This window comes from Phacochoerus africanus, chromosome 9 (genome assembly GCF_016906955.1).
Source record: "Phacochoerus africanus isolate WHEZ1 chromosome 9, ROS_Pafr_v1, whole genome shotgun sequence".
NCBI classification, from domain to species: Eukaryota; Metazoa; Chordata; class Mammalia; order Artiodactyla; family Suidae; genus Phacochoerus; species Phacochoerus africanus.
This window is the reverse complement of record NC_062552.1, coordinates 122,752,645-122,762,590: the sequence shown is the minus strand read 5'-3', so window position 1 is coordinate 122,762,590 and position 9,946 is coordinate 122,752,645. Positions and strand designations below refer to the sequence as shown.

General features: G+C 44.0%; 1 pseudogene; it reads right to left on the bottom strand.

Annotated features, from left to right (window-relative positions):
• Positions 1 to 5,142: 5,142 nt before the first annotated feature.
• On the bottom strand, positions 5,143 to 5,238 carry LOC125136936 (uncharacterized; annotated as a pseudogene).
• Between the last annotated feature and the right edge of the window lie 4,708 nt (positions 5,239 to 9,946).

Genomic DNA, 9,946 nt, shown 5'->3' with positions numbered 1-9,946 from the left:
AAAAAGTCATCTATGAATATTTACCAATATAGTATCAAGGATAAAAGAGGGGCTATCACTATAGATTCTGCAGACATTAAAAGCTACAAAGGAATTATAATGAAAATCTTTATTCAAATAATTGCAGTAACCTAGAGTGGACAAATTCCTTGAAAGACACAACTTATCAAAATAGACACAGCAAATTATGGAAAATATTAATAATCATATATCTATTAAAATTATATTAATAATTGAAGGCCTTCTCACTGTGAAACTTTATGCCCAGATGGTTTAACTGGTGGATTCTATCAAACATCTCCTGAGGAAATAATAATACCAATATAGAGGAAAAAGTAGCATATCTTAGCTGATGTTGTGATGCCATAATACAAAGACAATATAAGAAAAGTGTAGACTAATTTATCTCATGAATAGTGAGGAGAAAAGTCCTTAATGACATATTATCAAATAAGTCAAGTCCATAACTATTATCAGGATATTGTTAGTATACAAATTTGATTTAACATTCAAAAAACAATCAGTATAGATCACAGTCTTACTGGTAAAAAGTAGAAAGATCATAGGATTATCTTGGTAGATGCATAAAAATCCACTGACAATGTTTGACATGCAAATGTTATAAAAACTATCAGAAAACTAGAAATAGAAGGAAGCTTCTTCAACATGATAAAAACGTGAAAAACATACAGCTAACTTACTTAATAGTAAGACTAAATGCTTTTCTTCTAAGATCAGGAAAAGGCAAGGATGACAATTCTCACCACTTCTTTTTTTTAAGATATATTTTATTCACTTTATTTTATTTTTTGGCTGCACCTGCAGCATGTGGAAGTTCTCCGGCCAAGGACTGAACCCATGCCACAGCAGTGATGACATCAGACCCTTAGCCTGCTAGGCCACCAGGGAACTCCCTTACCACTACTTTTCACTGCCTAGAGGTCCCAGCCAGTGCAACAGGAAGAAAAAGAAATAAACAGTGTGAAGATTGGAAACAAAGAAATAAAGCCATCTTTATTCACAGATACAATAATTATGTGTATGGAAAATTTTAAAGAATCTGCAAAAATGGTAAAAGGTGAATAATTTTCTTGATACAAAGTCAATATGGAAAAGTCTAAAAGCATTTCTCTATACTAGCAAGATATGGAAGCAACCCAAGTGACCCTCAACAGATGAATGAATAAAGACATGGGGCAGGTATACGATGGAATATTACTCAGCCATAAAGAGAATGAATTTCTATCCTTTGCAGCGACATGGATGGACTTAAGAGAATATTATGCTTAGTGAAATAAGTCAGAGGAAGACACACTGTATGATATCAACTGTGTGTGGACTCTGAAAAATAATACAAATGGAGCTATGCAAAACTGAAACTGGCTCAAAGATATAGAAAAAAAAAAAACCACACAGAAAACTGGGGTTACCAAAGGGGGGAGGGAAGGAGGGAGGGACAAATTAGCAGTATCAGATCAAGAGATACAAACTACTAGGTATAAAAGAGATAAGTGATAAGGATATATTATTGTACAGCACAAGGAATTATACTTATTATCTTGTAATAACTTTTAATGGCATATAATCTGTAAAAATACTGAATCACTATGCTATACACCTGAAGCTAACATAATACTACAAATCAACTATACTTCAGTTAAAAAAAATTAAAAATACCAAAAAGAATAACTAGAAACAAAATATTTAGGACAAAATTGAACAACAGTGACACCGAAAACCACAAAACGTTTGTGGAGGGAATTAAGGAAGACTTCCATAGACAGACAGACTAAATGATGGAGACGTGCGTGGCAAGCTTCAGTGTTGGGAAGATGTCTGAAACCTTCTGTTCCTCACGTTCCTGACGTTAAACGTGTGCGGGTTTTCCGTAGCAAGTCTCCGATTCTCTGACACCAGCTGGGAGTCCAGCGCCTCGTGACCGACACCAACTCCTGGAGTTAGTGCAGACCCCATGGGTTATGGCTGAGTTCCATAAGACTGCTTGCCCTGCAGATGCCAACTGCAAAAGGGGTAGCCAGGCTGCCTACAGCTGCCCAGGCAATTTGGGTCCTCCCATGACCCTTCCTCAGGTTCGATAATTTGCAAGAATAGCTCCCAGAACTCAGGAAAATACATTTGCTTTTATTCACCGGTTTGTTATAAAGGATACACTGCAGGAACAGTCAAACGGAAGAGATGCATAGGGCAGCAATATGGCGGAGGGAAGTGGAGCTTCCACGCGGTTTCCGTGTGCACCACCCTCCTAACACGTGATGTGTTCAGCACGCTGGAAGCCCTCCAGATCTTTTTGCTGAAGAGGGTTTCTAGAGCTCCATCTCCAGCTCTCCCCTCCTTCCAGTCCCAGAGGTTGGAAGTCAGTGAATGGGGGGGTGGGTCCCAACTCTCTAATCACTTAGCCTGTCCTGGTTCACTCTAAGTTACCTCAACTGGTGTAAAGCTTGGAGAAATTCAAATCGATTGTTATGCACAATAAAAGACACTTGGATCACTCAGGAAATTCCAATAACCTTGGGAGTTCTGAGCCAAGAACTGGTGACAAAACCAAACATATTCCTTTAAAAATTTTTTTCTCTCTTTGTGCCCGCACTTGTGGCATATGGAAGTTCCCAGGGCTAAGGGTCGAATCAGAGCTGCAGCTGCAGGCCTACACCACAGCCACGGCAAGGCCAGGGATCAAACCTGCATCCCTACGGACACTATGTTGGATTCTTAACCAGCTCAGACACAATGGGAACCCCCAAATATATTTCTTATTGTACTGCCATGTCATTTCTACCCAAGAAGTTAATAGATTTAATGTAATCCCTATCAATATATCTGTATATTCCTGGGAGAAATTGATAGACATTATAAAATTTATGGGGAAATGCAGAAGACTCAATGTAGCTAAAAAAAGAACAACAAATTTGGAGAGCCTGTACAGCCTAATTTCAACATTTACAATACAAAACTACAATATTCAAGTCAGTGTAAGAATAAACATATCGATTAATGGAGTGCAATCATACATATATGATTGATTTTTAACAAAGGGGCATAGGTAATTTCATGAAGAAATAATATTTTCAGCAAATGATTCTGAAAAAAAAGCTTGGCTCCATCTCACACCATTTAAAAATATATTTTTTTATTATAGTTGATTTACAGTGTTCTGTCAATTCTTGCTGTACAGCAAAGTGACTCAGTTATACATACATATACATTATTTTTCCCATCTCACAACATTTATAATAGTGAACTCCAAGTCGATTATAAGCTTTAGCATGAAGACTTAAATTATAAACTTCCGCTGAAAACATAGGACATGTATTTCTAACCTTGGAGTATGCGATGGGTACTTAGGACACAGAGAGCACAAACCATAAAAAAAAACTTTGTAAAATGGACTTGAACAAGATTAAAAACTTCTGCTCTTCAAAGACACCATTAAGAAAATGGAAAGCATGTTACAACCGGCAGAAAGAATTTGCAATACATATATTTGGCAAAGGAACTTGTATCCAGAAAGAGTTTTACAACTCAATAGCAAAATAAACAACCCAACAAATATGGGCAGAAATTGGAACAAGCACTATACAAAAAGCTATATGAATGGCCAATAAGATCATGAAAAGATGCTGAACACCATTAGCCATTAAGAAATTCAAGTTGAAAGCACAATGAGATTCCACCATATACATACTAGAATGGCTAAAATAAAGAAGGCTAACCATTCCAAATATGGGTGAGTCTCAAACATTGCTGGTGGGATTGTGAAATGGTAAAAATCATGTTGGAAAGCAGTGCAGAAATTTATTATGAAGTTGGATATAATCATCATAGAACTTGGAATTCCATTCATAGGTATTACCTTAGAAAAATGAATGTCTGTATTCACACAAAACCATATACATGAATACTCAAACTTTATTCACAACATCCATAAACTAGAGGTAAATGTCCATCAAAAAGTGACTGGCTAAACCAATTGTAATTTTCATATATTAGAAAACCATCAGTACTAAAAACAAATTCCTGATATACACAGCAATATGGATAAGTCTCAAATACTTTATGTTAGCCAAAGAAGACAGACACCAAAAGAAAAAAAAAAACCATACTGATTCCATTTTCATAAAGTTCTAGAAGAGGCAAAATTAAACTACAGTGACAAAAATCAGATCAGTGGTTACCTCTGGGGATGGGTAAATTAAGATAGGGCCTGAGAGAATGTTCAGCATCTTAATTAAAGTGGTGACCATATAAATGTATATATATATTTATGTACTTGTGAAAACACATTGAGCTATAATTAAAATAGGTGCATTTATTGCATGTAAATTATATCAGAATAAATTTAAGCAAGACTTTTTTTCTTTAAATTCCCGCATTTGGTCAGTGTGTGCCTCTTCAGCTTGGTCTCTGTTCTAACATGTTCTCCTCCTTCCTTGAGCACTTCCTCACTTTCTGGCAGAAGATGTTCCATGAACATCCTGTCTGTTCCCTGTCCTGCCCTTGGAATCATGCAACTCTCTAAGGAGCCCTGGTTCCTCTGAGTGGAGGAAGGTATTTAGACACCAAGATCTAGGTGCTTAGTGTGCTCACGGCTACTGGGTGTCACTGCCCATAGGCCCTCCCAGTGGGTAAATACAAACCCACATTCTGGTCTGCAGTTAAATCTAGCTACATAAATATATTGAAAACCATGAACTCAGAACCCCCTCAGTTCTGATCCAAGCTGTTTCATGTCACGCCTTCACTCTCTGGGCTTCTCTTGGAGAGCCTTGAGGCTGGTGATTATCTGTTTCACCTCTGTATGCCTCTGGCTATTAAGTTCCCACTCTGATTATAAGTCAGAATCTTCTTGGCCAGATAGCTAGGTCAATATACCCTAACTTTTCCTGAGCTTCTTTTACTTGAAGATTCACTCTCTGCTGTTGGTTTCTGTGTTGGTTGTGATTTTCTGTTAGTGAGTCACACATTGCATATCAATCACATAGCAAATTCAGGGCACAGCTGATGGGAAGGAAGAGGAGCAGGGGCTGGGTGGGCAAAATAACAGATGCCCACAGTGCAAACCCTTTCTCCTCCTGTACCCATGGCCCTAGATGTCCTTTGTTTTGTGTTTTTGCTTTTGTTTTTTAAAATATGGAATGCTTCACAAATTTGTGTGTCATCCTTGAGCAGGGGCCGTGCGAATCTCCTCTGCATTGTTTTAAAATGAGCATCTGAGATGTCCTTTGACTTGCTGGCATAGTCTCGCCTCCTAGGTCTCACCTCCACATCCATTTCCTCAGTTACCCTACCTGGAGTGGCCTTCCTCAAATTCCCTCTTCCGTTTTTATTTTTTACTTATTTTCTGGCATGTGGAAGTTCCAAGGCTAGGGATCAAACCTGCACTACAGCAGTGATGACGCCAGATCCTTCACCTGATGAGCCACCAGGGAACTCCTTCCTTTTTTTTTGAAGCCTTCTGCGTATTTCCTTAGAAATAGTCATCTCCACCTGTCTTGTTGCTTTACCTCTGTATGGAAGCCCAGCCTGGGTGAGAAGGCAAACTCTCACACCTGTCTGGTTCGTTTCTGGAACCCAGAACCACGTCAGAGAGCAGATGATCAACAGACAGAGCAGGTGATCAACAGACATCTGTGGAATACGCGACCAAGTGGGTATCCATGGTGACGTCATGTGGCTCATGAGTGGCAAAGTGGCTTCTTCCTCGAGCAGGTCTCACCCCAAAGTCTATGCTTTTCTAACTACATGCTGACTCCCATCTTGTAAAAGGACAGACCAAAAAAAAAAAAAAAAAGATAAAGAAAAAAGGAAAAAACAAAGCCGCAAGACCAGCACACACCAAATTCTCTCTCTCTCTCAAGGAAATACACATTTGTAATTTGAAAGCAAGTGTCATGGCTGACTCCAGCCGGAAGGGTTAAAACTAAAACTGGCAAGGGGAGCCAGTTAAACTTGTTCCCCCCCACCTTTTTTTTTTTTTTTTTTTGCAAGAGGCCCAAGTTTGCAGTCTGCAGAGAGCTATTTGCAGGGCTGGCAGGAGAGCTCTGAAAAGAAAAGAGAGAAGCTTGCTGACAAAAGACTGAAATCCTGGTATCTCTTTTGTTTTCACCCAAGTCTGTAAGTCTGTGGCCACTGACATTCCTCCTTTACACCACGGGTGGATAATAAGCCCCCTTCTCAGGAATCGAAATGCTCTTATACATTTTAATGTGACCTTAGCGAGTGCTTTTCAGAAATCACAGGCCCATCTGACTACACTTGAGGTTGAATTGAGCTAATGGTATTCACCTCATCTTTAGATGCAAAATTGGAAGATAAAAAGACCTTGATGTGAAAAGGGGGTGGGGGGAGGCAAGAGGAGTAGGGGGCGGATGGGTGGTGGGGGCGGGAGGGAGGGGAAGCAGATTAGAGATACTGCTTAAAAATCTCCTGATTGCGCCTTGATAACGAAATGTCTCCTCTTTCTAAAATCCCCCATGGGCTCGAGAGATGTCCTTATGCTTTTATTTTTAATGATAGAATCTTTTTATTCTCGGACCAGGGAAATTTGAATGTTGCTGCATATGCGGCCAGGAGGTACACTGACCTTTAGCAAATCTTATTTTTTTAAAAATCAGATGGAACAGTTATTGCAATATTCCAGCCCTGGAAGATGAAAAAGAGAGAGAGAGAAAGAGAAAGAAAGCTTTCTTCCTCTGTAATCAGACGTGGATTAAATTTATTAAAGATGCCGTGTCTCCTTTTAAATGACTTGCAACCGTCTTTCTGCATTATAAGGAGCTAGTTGGAGACCTGGCACCCTTCTGATTTTATCTTAAGATCACAGAGAAAAGTCTTTTAAAATGGGAGGAGACTTGGTTCCTTTTGGGGGCTCTTTGGCTGATATGGGGCTCTCCTCTGCGCAGGAAATGTGCTCAGGGCCCTAAGGAGGTTTGAAGAGGGCTGAGCAGGAATGAGAGGTGGGGGCACAGGGCGCGGTCAGGAAAGAAGCTGAGACGGGGCCCCCTTCGACTCGAATAAAGCGCATGTCCCCCCGGCCCTCCCCCGCCGGAGACAGGCCCATTTCCAGTTCGGACTTGCCTGCCGTCCATCAGAAAGACCTGGAGGACGCCTTCCGCCACCCAGACTCGGCCGCCTCCAGGATGGAGGGGCCCGGTCGGCCGCGATCCATCACGGAGCACACCTGGTCTGCCCAGAGGAGACGTGGCAGGGAGGGAGTGCGGGCCGGGCGGGAGCGGGGAGCGGAGGGCAGGGCGAGAGGGGCCAAGCAGGCTGACGGGGAGGATGGGACTCTCTCAGACAGGACCTCAGGCCTCCGGGCAAATCCTTCCATAATTTATCAGTGCGGAAGGGGTGACAGATTGGGATGGTCTGGCCTTTTGACGTTGCAGCTTCTGCCTGTATTTATGGAATTGGACGCTTGGGCCTTCAGGCCTCCGCATTCTGACTTTAAATTTGGGCAAGCTGACTCACATACAGGTGGGAATGGGATTATGATGATGATGGATTTTTTTTTTTTTTTTAAAGTCACATGGATCTTGTTTGCTTGCATTCATTTCAGGGATTAAGTTGCTTTGGGGAATCAGTTCTTTTTTGTTTGTTTGTTTGTTTTTTTTGCCTTTTCAGGAGCCACTCCGGCAGCCTATGGAGGTTCCCAGGCTAGGGGCCAAATCGGAGCAGTAGCCACCGGCCAACACCAGAGCCACAGCAACATGGGATCCGAGCCGCATCTACGACCCACACCACAGCTCATGGCAACACCGGATCCTTAACCCACTGAGCAAGGTCAGGGATGGACCCGAAACCTCATGGTTCCTAGCCGGATTCGTTAACCACTGCGCCACGATGGGAACTCGGGGGAATCGATTCTTTTACAAAGACACATGCAGGCGTTCCTGTTGTGGCTTAGCTGGTTTAGGACCTGACATGTTGTCCTTGAGGATGTTGGTTTGATCCCTGGCCTGGCTCAGTGGGTTCAGGATCTGGCGTTGCCACAAGCTGTGGTGTGGCCTTAAGCTGTGGTGTAGGTTGCAGAAGTGTCTCGGATCCTGTGTGGCTGTGGCTGTGGTGTAGGCTGGGCAGCTGCAGCTCTGATTCAACCCCTTACCTGGGACCTTCCATATGATGCAGGTAAACAAGGAAAAAAGAAAAAAGATACATACAGAGCGACTGCCCTGTGTGTTCTTCATAAAGGTTGTACCTGTTCAAGGGAAATTCTGATGTCTGTTTCTACTTCCAACAGATTTCTTACGGGGATGCCTGCTTTGGGAAGAAAGGCAGAAATCCAGAGCCACTGGGTGGAGAAGCAGAATCACAGAAGAAGGTTTTAAACAAGGCCCCTAAAGCCGGAGTGTATGCGTTCACAATTCACCCACCTTGGCGTGCTGCTGTTGCAGAGCTGGGATTAATATCAGAGAAACCAGAGCTCTAATTTTCCCTCCACTTAGACTCAATGAAATGCATAAGGAAATTCTGGGCTTAGAGATGCTATTTCCTTAAACATCGGGATAATGAGTGTGTCTGTTGAGTGAACAGCTAAACAAATAAACCAATAAGTGAGTGAGGTCCAGGGAGCAGAAGTCACACTGGGCACGAGAATTTCTGGAAAGGTCGAAAACGAAAGCGTGAGTCCATTTCTGGACGACAGAATCCTTTCTAGCCAGAGGGACAAGCGAGCTGGCCGAGTAGGTTTCTCTTAGACCAAGTTTTAAATGACTGAGAAGAGGCCCTGGGAAGGTCTCGTGTCTTCACAGCAAGCCCAGGGTACGCGGGTGGTGGGTGACAGGGGATGGCTCCTGACCCCCTCCTACCAAGGACGGGACAGAGTCCCAGGGTCGAGTTGGTTCAGCGCTCCTGCCAGCCAAGTCCAAAGCAAGGTCTGTCCAGATCGCGTGATCACTCCTCCATCCTGGGATGTTCTGCTGTCTCCTTCGGGGCCCTTGTCCTCAGGGCTTGGCCCTGGTGGCAGGACGGGCTGGCTCCCTGCCTGGACAGCACACCTGTGCAGCGCGCTGCCTGGCTTCGTGCTGGGAATCTTCTCCATAAATGAGAGGTCCCAGCCCTGCCCTCCAGGGCCCGAGAGCTTTCTTTCCATCGCAGGCAGAAAGCCCCAGGGGACCTGGCACTGCTCCCCAGCCTTGTCCTGACCAGTCCCCAAAAATGCAATCTTGGACGAGCAGAGAGGCTGGGGAGGAGCCCATGGTCAAGTCCTTGGACCCAAGCCACCGCTTCTGAAGAATCCTGTGGGTTTGGATCCTCCCGCCAGGGGCCTCTGAGACTCTGGCCCGGGCCACCTTTTGAGGGGAGCAGGGTGGGGAGCAGGGTGGGGCCACGCTGGGCTGTGTCATCCGCGGGGGCCGACTTCTCCCACCGCAGGAATGTGCTGACAGTTCTGATCTGAGCGTCCCCCAGACCTTCAGCGGCAACTCACAATCTAACTACGTTCCCAGACTCAGAGAGATCGGTCCTTCAGGCTGTTTCCAAGCCGGACTTAACTAAGGTCGCCTGTGGACAGCAGGGGCCATGGAGAAGGAGCCTGGGCTTCTGAATCGGCCAACCCACGTCCAGCTGGGTTGGGCAACCGCCTGCCCCTTTCGGAGCCTGTTTCCTCTGACGAGGGCACGGAGGAGGTCTGTGCCACGGGTCCCCCAGGAGTAGGGACCTCATGCAAATGGCTGGGCAGGTAGTAGAAATGTGTGGCTGCTTTTCTTTGTAGAATTCTGGGCCCAATCATGACAAGGAAGGAAGAGGAGGAGGAGGAAGAGAAAAAAAGGGTAAGAGCTGCTGTTTCTTGAGATCTTACCATGCTCTAGCCTAAGCTCTAAGTCCTTTCAAAATGAGCCTGTGACACCCTGAGCTAATCTCGCAAACCCTGAAGCGGTAGTTGTCTCCACTTTCCCGTTAAAGGAAGGCGTTTAGCCAGGTGAGGTGA